This window comes from Hylobates moloch, unplaced genomic scaffold (genome assembly GCF_009828535.3).
Source record: "Hylobates moloch isolate HMO894 unplaced genomic scaffold, HMol_V3 SCAFFOLD_2, whole genome shotgun sequence".
NCBI classification, from domain to species: domain Eukaryota; kingdom Metazoa; phylum Chordata; class Mammalia; order Primates; family Hylobatidae; genus Hylobates; species Hylobates moloch.
In genome coordinates, this window is record NW_026652277.1 from 28,700,274 (window position 1) to 28,711,687 (window position 11,414).

Below are 11,414 nucleotides of genomic sequence, written 5' to 3' on the forward strand. Positions count from 1 at the left end.
TGGCTTACAGAAGTTATGTCACCAAAAGATGCATGAGAATTTAAACACTCTCTGGAGAAGGCAAAACCTAGCAATCACTGACTGATTCAGGATAAGATGTCCCAGCCCCCAAGCCACTTCAAGCCATGACAACTCTGTGGTGCCATTCACACTCCAGAGCTCCCCATGGGATCACGCTTGTCTAGATTCAGTGAAACCATATTTTTGCTTAGCTCCTTGGCCTGCCTCAACTCACTTTGATTTATTTCCTTAAAGGTTTCCACTGAGAGCACTCCAGGAGTGCTTGTACAAAATTATTTATCTCAGGCTCTACCTCTCAGGCAGCTGACCTAAGACCCTTCTCTAGAGATGTTTATTTACCAAGTTGAAAAATATAGGCATGCATTGGATTCTGAACTAAGCAAGGGATGAAATGAGTCGTTATTCTCCCAGTTCTTGGCATGTGACATCTCTGAGCCTCAGTTTCCTTATTACTAAAATGGGAATAATAAGGTTTTGGGGAGGATTGTTAATTATTTTCATGCTAATGATAATATCCCAAATTTGTGTATTAAAACTACATTCATATATTTTATTCATTCATTTATAGCTCTTTACTAAGTTCCTTCTATTTGTTAGGCATTGTCCTAGATTCCGGAATATAGAGGATGAATAAACAAAAATAACTATTCTGATGAAATATTAATGGTGGATAGTACTCAAATGAAAAAAGTATACAGCAATTTAGATAAATATTTGGAAAATTAATGTAGAAAATGGGTGTAGTAATGTGTTTTCGGTTCTCACGACAACCTTGTGCATTTTTCGCATGAGAAAACTAAGGATTAGAGAGACTTGCTAAGTTATTCAATATCACACAATCAGTAATAAAATGGAACACAAATCCAGACTTACTTGACTTAATGGTTAAGCTGTATTACCTCATACAATATAAATAAAATCTATAATGATAATAACATTGAATAATTGAACCACCAACCATTTTTCCTATTGAGTCCTCAGGTCATCTGATGTTAGAAAACATATCCAGTTTATTTTTAGAATTTCTTATTCTTCATTGCGTGAAAAACCTTGGCTATTATGTTAACCTGCAAGCTGCCCACAAGAGAAAGTAGAAGAGACATTAAGATCTAAGAATTAACGTGTATAACTTCTGAGATTAAATGGGATTAAAAGGCGGATTCAAGAGAGAGAAATGAAGGGAAGAAAATATGACCAACATTCATACGAGGAATAACAATATTGCTAGTTAAGATATTTGAACAGTCATTACAGTTTTGTTTCATTGAGAAAATGGTTAAAAGGAATTGAATCTGACTAAGCATGAATGGCAACACTCTAGATGGAACACCTGCCTGCACCACAGGAGGTGGAATTGGAGAAAGGAGGGCACAATTACATCATCAGGCTGCTTATCTCTTCATTAATTTTAAGCTCAGCTAATTTAAATAGAGCATATACTTCATCTGTAGGTGAATTGACTATAAAACGATAAGTATAGAGAATGCTATGTTACTTTCTTTGAGAGCTTAGAAAATTTTGGCATATACAAGTAGTATTTATACTCAAGTTTTGACATGAATGGAAGCCTGGTATACCCACTATCTGTCAGCACCCACATTTTTTTTGTATCTCTCTTACACATAGAAATTTAAAATAAAAATTTAAGACAAAGAAAAAAAACTAAGACAAAAACTTCTTGAGGTTTTGGGAAACCAAAACCTCAAGAAGATAAAGTGTTTTGAGGTTTTGGAAAACCAAAACCTCAAGAGGATAAAGTGACTTACTCATGTTTTAGTTTTGAGCTGGTAGAGTCAGTGTTTGAAGTCTGATTTCTAACAGAAAAAAAAAACTTTTTACCCTGTGTTACTTGCTTTTTACTAACAAAATTTTATTTTTAAAAGATTATATATGACAAGCCTTTAGCATAGTATCGGACACAAAGTAGGTATAAAATAAGTGGGTTTTTTCCCTTTAATTTCTAAATCAGATATAAAAATATGAATGAAACTGGACTTTCTATCTTGAGGTCAGAGAAATAAAAAGACCTATGGACAGAAAACTCAGTGCTGGAAGGTTGCCCGGGGAGGTTTAGGGCCAAGGGCCAAATCTGGTATATGTGCTACTCATGTCCTGTACCAACTATGAAAATTCTCCCATAGATACAACCAGCAATGCTGCTTCCTCAAGAGTAACAATTCACCATTGTTATATAAAAATATTATTGTGTTCTCGGATAAATCAAACAAAACAAGAACACACATTAGGGTAAACATGTATGCACGTTTTATTATTTCAAGACTTCTTAGAGAGTTCAATATAAGGAATCTCCAAAGGTAGGAAAGGAAAAAGGCAGGTATTACCCCAAATATTTTGAACAAGAAATATATCTCTCATAGAGCATGTTGTGGGATAAGAGTTCTAAAGAATAGATATAGGGAAAATTTATTATATTCATTTTTTGCTTCAGGTTGACACAGAGAAATACGGTCACTTTCCCTTCAAGAAATAACTTTATACCACATATTTAAAGATTGGGCAAGATTTTGCAAAAAGTCACAATGCTGGACCACTTGCCTGTATGCAAGTTGGTTGAAGACCTACCACCTCATGATTTTTGATTAAGGCAGAAAACTTGGCCAAAGGGGTTCAAATTGAGAGCAAAAGCATAACAAGATTGACTGGATAATTCAGCATCTATCTGCTGACATAAGCATCCTTAAATTACATTTCTCCCTTCTTATAACCTGGGGTCAAGGCTGGTCCCTGGCTCTTTATTAAGCTCCCTATAGGTGAGGATTAGGTAGGTCCAGCTGCCAGAGACAGAGGAACACAGAGGCTGAAGTGGGCAAGGCTATTAGACTTCCAAGAATAATAAGGAACCATTAATCCACCCTTTTATATGTGAGAAGACTGATGACAAAATACATTGAACAAAGTTGGTAGAAAGGGGGTAGTGATCAATTAAAGTAGCATTTTCTTGACTGTCAGGGTTACATTGTGTTACTTAATTATTTTCCTAGAAGTATTATAATCATATACTACCAGACCTATTTTTAAAGTCTCTGGAAACCAGTCTCAAAGAAGGACCAGCAATTAGCAGAAATTGACATGTGGATCGGCATTACAAATAAGTGGAACAAGATACAAGGGAAGCTTTGTACTGGGAAAAGCACATTGAATTTGTAATCAAAACTCAAGTGCTGGAATGACCACCAAGTGTGGGACTTTGGACACTTTTTCCCCTTTGTGCACTAAGATGGTTGAACTAAATAATATAAAAGGATCGTTTTATCTTTACTTTTAAACATTCTACATTATTTTATTTGTGGTACAGGTGCAAAAAAAAAAGAAACTTCTTATAGGTTGCCTAATTAGACAGCCATTCTTAGATTGCACGTTGTATCCTCAGTATTCTCTGCTCAAATGCCAGTATTCTCAGGAGAGTAATACATGTCTCAATTAATCAAGGATTACATAGTAATATCGAACCAAAAATTTGTTTATCAGATCATTTTGCAGTTACAGAAATTGTCCAGAGAACACTATTGCATGGAAGAGCATGGGAAAGGTTGAGAGGAAGAGGTGATGTTCAAGGAAGACTAACCTAGATAAGGCACCACAAGGAGACCTGGTAATTAGCTGGCTATCTTAGGAGGCCAAGTGTCTGGAGGGCAAAGATGTAAGGATGATAATACAACTATGTAAAATTAAGAGTATCAATTTTCATTTATCGTATTATTCAATTAAGGACTATAGTTATCCAGAAAAAAATTCTTTGGTGACCTGAGAAGTCTCTAGTTTAATTATACAGCTGTATTAAATATCTGGTAGAATATTTTGGAAAAGCTCAGATAATTTGGTAATGCTACTATTTTATTTTAGAGCTTAGCAAACTCCACACTTCTATCCCTTAGCAAAAACAGTTTTAGAGCAAAAAGCATATCTCTTTTACTAAAAAGACCCTGATAATATTGGTCGAAAGACTTTTAGAGTAAATGTTTAAAGTACATACAAGGCAAAATATGAAATATGGTATTCTGGAAAGAATATAGGATTTAGATTTTACCAAACAATCTAGATTTAGATTTTGCTAAATCCACCATATTTGAATACTGGCTCTTATATTTTATAAACTGTGTAGTATTGACAAGACGCTTTACCTCTCAAAGCCTCCGAATGTTGTGGGACAGAATGACTTAATACATTGTGTCTGTCCATAGCTGCTCAATAAATCTGAGTTACTTAGATCGTAGTTAAAACTACAATTTATTGTCTAATTCAGTAATATATTTTCCTTCCCGTATTATGGAACATTTTATTTTTTAATATAGGAATAATTTTCAATTTAAAAGGATTAAGGAAAAGCCATGAGATGAGGAAACTAAAAATAATAGAGAGGCGATATCCAGCCATTATATAGTTGGATGCCAAGTTCTGATTTAATGTGCCTCTAACCTCCCCTCTGGGGTACCTTGTAGTTAGAGGATTATGCCATAAGCCAGTTTGTCTCCTGATAAAATATTTTCTCTTCTGTGCAAATTTGCCACCATAATGAATAATTATTCTCTTCCATTAAAAAGATTTTACATCTACACAATTGAAAAGAAGTTAGAAAACAATCCTTATTTTCTATCATATTAATCAACGTTTTCTGTCACCAGGACATTCAGCTTAAGTATCTAAGGAATATCTCTTTCTGAGATAAATAGTAATATCCAAGTAAGTAACAAATAATATCATAGATTTAGAAAATAAAGAAGGAATAACTATATTTGCTGAGGTGTATTCTATTCAAAAATGCTCTAATGTCTTTACCTGAGATCACTCCATCACATTTTGTATCACATTTCCTTACTTTAATGGAAAAATATGTTCATCATAAATTCCCATTGCTAATAAAGAAATCAGATTTCAACTTAAGAAAACACAAATACATGTTACTTGACAGTTGAATTCAATGACTTCCCTGGATTGCTGGATTTGGTAGATTTAAAGGAAGAAAATGGGACCCAGAAATCAGAAACAAATACTTGTTTTCACAGAGTTCTTTAACAGAAAGTTAAAAAAAATCGTGCATAAGAAATGAATGAGTTACTGTTTCAAGTAGGCAATATTTCAGTATCTTTATTATAAAATAATTATGTTACATAATCGTGGGTTAATGGAGGTAGGTACCACATTTTATCAAATAAGAGTAGGATGGGAAATTCTATATGGAGAATCTGAAAAGATATTAAAGTTATTATGTATTGCTGTGTAAAAAATTACCTGAAAACCAGCAGCTACAAATTCTGTGAGTAAAGAATCCAGGTGTGGCTTAGATGAGTGTTTTCTGCTTAGAGTTTCTTACAAGGCTTTGATCATGGTGTTACCTGTGGCTGGAAGTCATCTTAATTCTCACCTGTAGGGGATCCACTTTGCAGTTCACTCAGATGGCTGTTCACAGGTCTCAAGTACTCACTAGTTGAGCCTGGGGGTTTCAGCTCTTTGCCATGAGGCCTTCTTCATAGGGCTACTTGCATCATGGTAGCTGGCTTCCCCCAGAAAGTGAATTTGAAGAGAAAAAACCCAACACAGAAGCACAATCTATTGCAGGACATGTTCCTTGAATTGACATCCAGTCAACTCTGCTGTGTTCAATTCACTAGAAGTAAGTCACCAAATCCTGCCACCTCAAGGCAAATGATTACACAAAGGTGTGAATCAAAGGAAGGAGGGATCACTGGGAGCCATCTTAGAATGTGCCCAGTTAGGACACTCAGTGCTAACATGTACGTTTCCCTTTCCCCTTAAACATCTGAAAGCAGCCAATTTTCTTCTCTAGTATTTGGGCATAATCAGTGGGTAAAAACCACTGGGTTCCAAGGGTAGAAGATAGGTAACTCTCACAATGTGGTTGGATTTCAAACCTCAGAGTATACTGAACAGGGCATATCCATGTCATCTCAGAATGTGTTAATTTCTTAATATATGATAGCAATACGAATGTGTTTATCTCATTTTTCCTGGTATTTATGAGACTTTGTATTTTCTATCCCCTGTCCTCCTTGTTTTCCCTCCATCATAGCTTGATCTTGATTCTTTGCTCTTTGAACTTCACTGGAGGTCATTTAACATAAATTATTACTACCTTGGTAAATTAAGCAGATGGAAAGCCTTACAAAAGGTCTTCTTGCTTTCTGTTAGATATAGCATTTAATAAAGGAATTGGGGGGAAGATTTATTTTTGGCTGATTTTTTTCAACCTAGCTAAATATAGCCATCATGATTTTTGTTTTTGTTTTTTAATCTGAGGTGACTAAAATCTTCTACAGATTGAATTTTTCTACCCACAATCTAGGTACACATGCTTTAGAAATAAATTTAGCCACAGTAGAACTTATTGTTATTAAAAGACTAAAATATATTTCATAATTTAGTACACAGAAAAAAATAAAAATGAAATGACATACTTAAATATACATTTTATATTTTATTCAGGAGGTTTGGCTGTTCCTATGGACTAATAGTAGGTTAATACTAGGGCTTGATTCTTGTCTTTTCTGCTGCATTAAAATCCAAATCCTAGTGACTACAGAGTATAAAATTCCAAATATAAGCTTTTAAAGGTTAGAATAAGGTTGAAGATGAAAAGTCTATATTAGGCTCTGTAGTTAAATACAATTATATTACAGCACTCAGTCTGCTTCTTATATCTCATTTGTCATTTGAAGTTTATAATTATGCTGAGGAAAATAAAAATTTAAAATGTAGAATTTTAATAGCATATTTCATTTTTTAATTCTCCTAATTTTTACTCTAAAACCTCAAGTCCTATTTTGCTGCTACATTTTCTTGTTTTTGTGACCTTCATTAAACTCTGAAATTCTCACCCCTACTTGTGAAAATGTAATGAAAAACCAGTAGCAAATTTGAGTGGAATCCAGTTTAAAAATCCCTTGCCTCACTCAGCTGCTTTTTAGATACCTGAAATGTGCTGCTTAATTTAGAAAGAAAAATTGCAGTGAGGCTGCAATCCTGCATTTCAGAGAAAAAGGAGTGGGAGATGATTTGTAGGTGATTGAAAGGTGATGTTTACACTCAGGATTTCCTGAGCTTACCAATTTTAACCTTGGAGCTTAACTATCTTTGATTTTAAGAAGAATTAGACTCAACTCATATTCTGGATATTTTTCTACTTTAGAGGTGAATCTTGGTTATGAATGAGAAAAATGTAGGCCACATGTTCAGTCCTAAAAGAGGGAAAAGCAAAACAGTCTGTGAAGGAGATGTACGGAAGGTATAGGTTTAGCTTTCTTCGAAGCCAATTGCAAGAAGCTAACTTTTTAATTTAACCTTTGGAATGTATTTACGTGCACAAAGAAATAAGAGGCTCTAAAGTAGAGCATTTGCCACTTCCAAGCAGAAAAATGAAATGACAAAATCACTACATGAGAAAACATATTTTTAAAATTCTCATTGTAAACTATTTTAAATAAATATGGTAAAATTGAATGCAACATATTTATGCATATATGCTTATTACTTGTATGTGTAAGTGTACATAAAGTTTGAAATAAAGTGTAAAACTCATTATTTTACCAAAATGTAGAATAATGGATTTGTTTTCCAGGTTAACATGCTTTGTTTTCTAAACATGAACTTTATGATTCTTTATCAAAAGGGAACAGTCTGGAAAAATTGGGTCTTTTCCAATGGGCTACTATAAAGAGATCTTAGGCTGGGCGCAGTGGCTCACGCCTGTAATCCCAGCACTTTGGGAGGCCGAGGCAAGTGGATCACCTGAGGTCGGGAGTTTGAGACTAGCCTGACCAACATGGAGAAACCCTGTCTCTAATAAAAATACAAAATTAGCCAGGTGTGGTGGCACATGCCTGTAATCCCAGCTACTGGGGAGGCTGAGGCAGGAGAATTGCTTGAACCCAGGAGGCAGAGGTTGCGGTGAGCCAAGATCACGCTGTTGGACTCCAGCCTGGGCAATAAGAGCGAAACTCCGTCTCAAGAAAAAAAAAAAAAAGAGAGAGAGAGAAAGAGAGAGAGATTTTATTGAAGGCCTTCTATATCCAATCCAAGACTAGAATTAACTAGTATAGTGCCCCATCAGGCTTTCAATAAATATTGGTTAAATGACTGAATAAAACAAGGAAAGCAATAAGGAAGAGAGAGACAGAGAGAGAGTCAGGAAGGGAAGGAGGGCAGCAAGACGGAAGAGAGGGAAGAAAGGACGGAAAGAAGGAAGGGAGGATGAAATGACATGATATTATGAATGACACATGAAATGCATTGGATATCACATCTTGAAAAGCTTTCTTCACTTCTAAAAACTACTCTTCTCTTTTCCCTCCTACTTCATGGTTTTGCCTTTTTAGTTTCTGTGATAGTTTCCTCTCTCTCTCTCTCTCTCTCTCTAATTTTTAAATATTGGAGTGCATTAGGGCTTAGTCTTCAGATATTGCTTCTTCTCTATAGTCAGTTCCCAAGTAATCTCTCCAAATTCTATGACTTTACTACACCAATAATCCTACCCACCCATCCAATATGTCTCTAAATGAAGTCCTCCCCTAAACTCTGCATTTGTATATTTAACTTTTTACTGGACCCTCTACATAGATATAAAATAGTCATGTCAATGTCAACTTCTACCAAACAGAACTCTTGATTCATATTCCTTCCCTATGAATGACTCTGCCTTTCTTTGACCATTCCTATATCTTCTACCAATGGTATTGCCTTTAATCTAATTTTTCAAACTAAACCTTAAAGATGTTTTATTTCTTTTCTTCTATCACAACACTCATCCAATCCTTTAACATGCCCTGTTGGTTCTTCATCCGGGAGACCACAAGTGGTATCACTTTTTACCTTGCCCATTGCTGTTACGGTAACTTGCTCAATTACCCTCTTCTGTTGTTTAGATTACTGCCATGGACCTGTGACAATATCCCTGCTTCTGCTTTTGCCCCTTGTTTTGGTCAGGGTCCAACTAGACCAACAGAAATCACTCTAGACAATTCCCCATAAACTAGAAGTTTAAAGACAGGAACCAACCAGATCCCAAAACTATACTTTTTTTATTATTATTATACTTTAGGGTTTAGGGTACATGTGCACAATGTGCAGGTTTGTTACATATGTAACCATGTGCCATGTTGGTTTGCTGCACCCATTAACTCATCATTTAGCATTAGGTATATCTCCTAATGCTGTCCCTCCCCCCTCCCCCCACCCCACAACAGTCCCCGGAGTGTGATGTTCCCCTTTCTGTGTCCATGAGTTCTCATTGTTTAATTCCCACCTATGAGTGAGAATATGCAGTGTTTGGTTTTTTGTCCTTGCGATAGTTTACCGAGAATGATGTTTTCCAAAACTACACTTGTTGTTGATGTCCAGTGAAAGCAGAGCCACAGTAAGTCTCTCAGGCTCAGAATCAATGAAAAGAAAGAAATAAATAAGATAAAACATGGCCTGTCTTCTCTCTTCCATCCACCTGTCAGTTTTCTGCCAGTATTTCATCCAGCTATTTCATAAGAGAGGCTGGGAAATGCAGTACTAAAGGCTCATCTTCCTCTAATGATAGACAATAGAACTTGGGAAAGGAGAGAAATGTACATGAGAGCAATAGGGCCAAGGCCAATGAGCTCCACTCCCTCACTCTATTTCAGCCATAGCTTATTGTCCCCAAAGACAAAACAGTAGGTATTGTGAAATATAATACACACCATGCCAAGCACCTAGTCTCAACTTTCCAATGGCTTTATGGCATACTCTAAATAAAATACAAAGTCCCTTCCATGAGCTATAATCTTTGTGTGATCTAGCCACTGCCTATTATAATGTTTTCTAATTCTTTTATTTTCCCTATTTAATTACACCACATTGTCTTTCTTGCATTTCTTTGAATATGCCTAGTAAAGCTTCTTTCCCAAGAGATTTTTCATCTGTCTAGTAAACCATCTCTCCTGTTGTTTATATGGCATTTAACACAAACACAGAGAATTTCCCCGAGAGCATTTCTCTGATTACACACCTAGGAGATAAATCTATCTCCCTTTACCCTGCTTTATTTTCTTTTTAGCACCATCACTTCCTTACATTACATGACATTAATATTTTTTATTGTTTTCCTCCCCTTTGGAAGATAAGCTTTCACTTGTTTACTTAAACATTTTTGGTACTTAGAACAATACCTAACAAATAGAAAATCAGTAGATAGTTTTTCAATAACAGAAAAAAATAAATTTCGCTTGTTATCCTTATCTCTTCATGAATTGTAATTGCCATAGGTTTTTGTTTTTATTTTTAGTATTTCAAATAAACTTTATTTAAATTTTTTTTTCCTTTTTTTATTATTATACTTTAGGTTTTAGGGTACATGTGCACAATGTGCAGGTTTGTTACATATGTAACCATGTGCCATGTTGTTTTGCTGCATCCATTAACTCATCATTTAGCATTAGGTATATCTCCTAATGCTGTCCCTCCCCCCTCCCCCCTCCCCCCACCCCACAACAGTCCCTGGAGTGTGATGTTCCCCTTCCTGTGTCCAAGTGTTCTCATTGTTCAATTCCCACCTATGAGTGAGAACATGCGGTGTTTGGTTTTTTGTCCTTGCAATAGTTTACTGAGAATGATGGTTTCCAGTTTCATCCATGTCCCTACAAAGGACATGAACTCATCATTTTTTATGGCTGCATAGTATTCCATAGTGTATATGTGCCACATTTTCTTAATCCAGTCTATCGTTGTTGGACATTTGGGTTGGTTCCCAGTCTTTGCTATTGTGAATAGTGCCACAATAAACATACGTGTGCATGTGTCTTTATAGCAGCATGATTTATAGTCCTTTGGGTATATACCCAGTAATGGGATGGCTGGGTCAAATGGTATTTCTAGCTCTAGATCCCTGAGGAATCGCCACACTGACTTCCACAATGGTTGAACTAGTTTACAGTCCCACCAACAGTGTAAAAGTGCTCCTATTTCTCCACATCCTCTCCAGCACCTGTTGTTTCCTGACTTTTTAATGATGGCCATTCTAACTGGTGTGAGATGGTATCTCATTGTGGTTTTGATTTGCATTTCTCTGATGGCCAGTGATGATGAGCATTTTTTCATGTGTTTTTTGGTGGCATAAATGTCTTCTTTTGAGAAGTATCTGTTCATGTCCTTTGCCCACTTTTTGATGGGGTTGTTTGTTTTTTTCTTGGAAATTTGTTTGAGTTCATTGTAGATTCTGGATATTAGCCCTTTGTCAGATGAGTAGGTGGCAAAAATTTTCTCCCATTCTGTAGGTTGCCTGTTCACTCTGATGGTAGTTTGTTTTGCTGTGCAGAAGCTCTTTAGTTTAATTAGATCCCATTTGTCAATTTTGGCTTTTGTTGCCATTGCTTTTGGTGTTTTAGACATGAAGT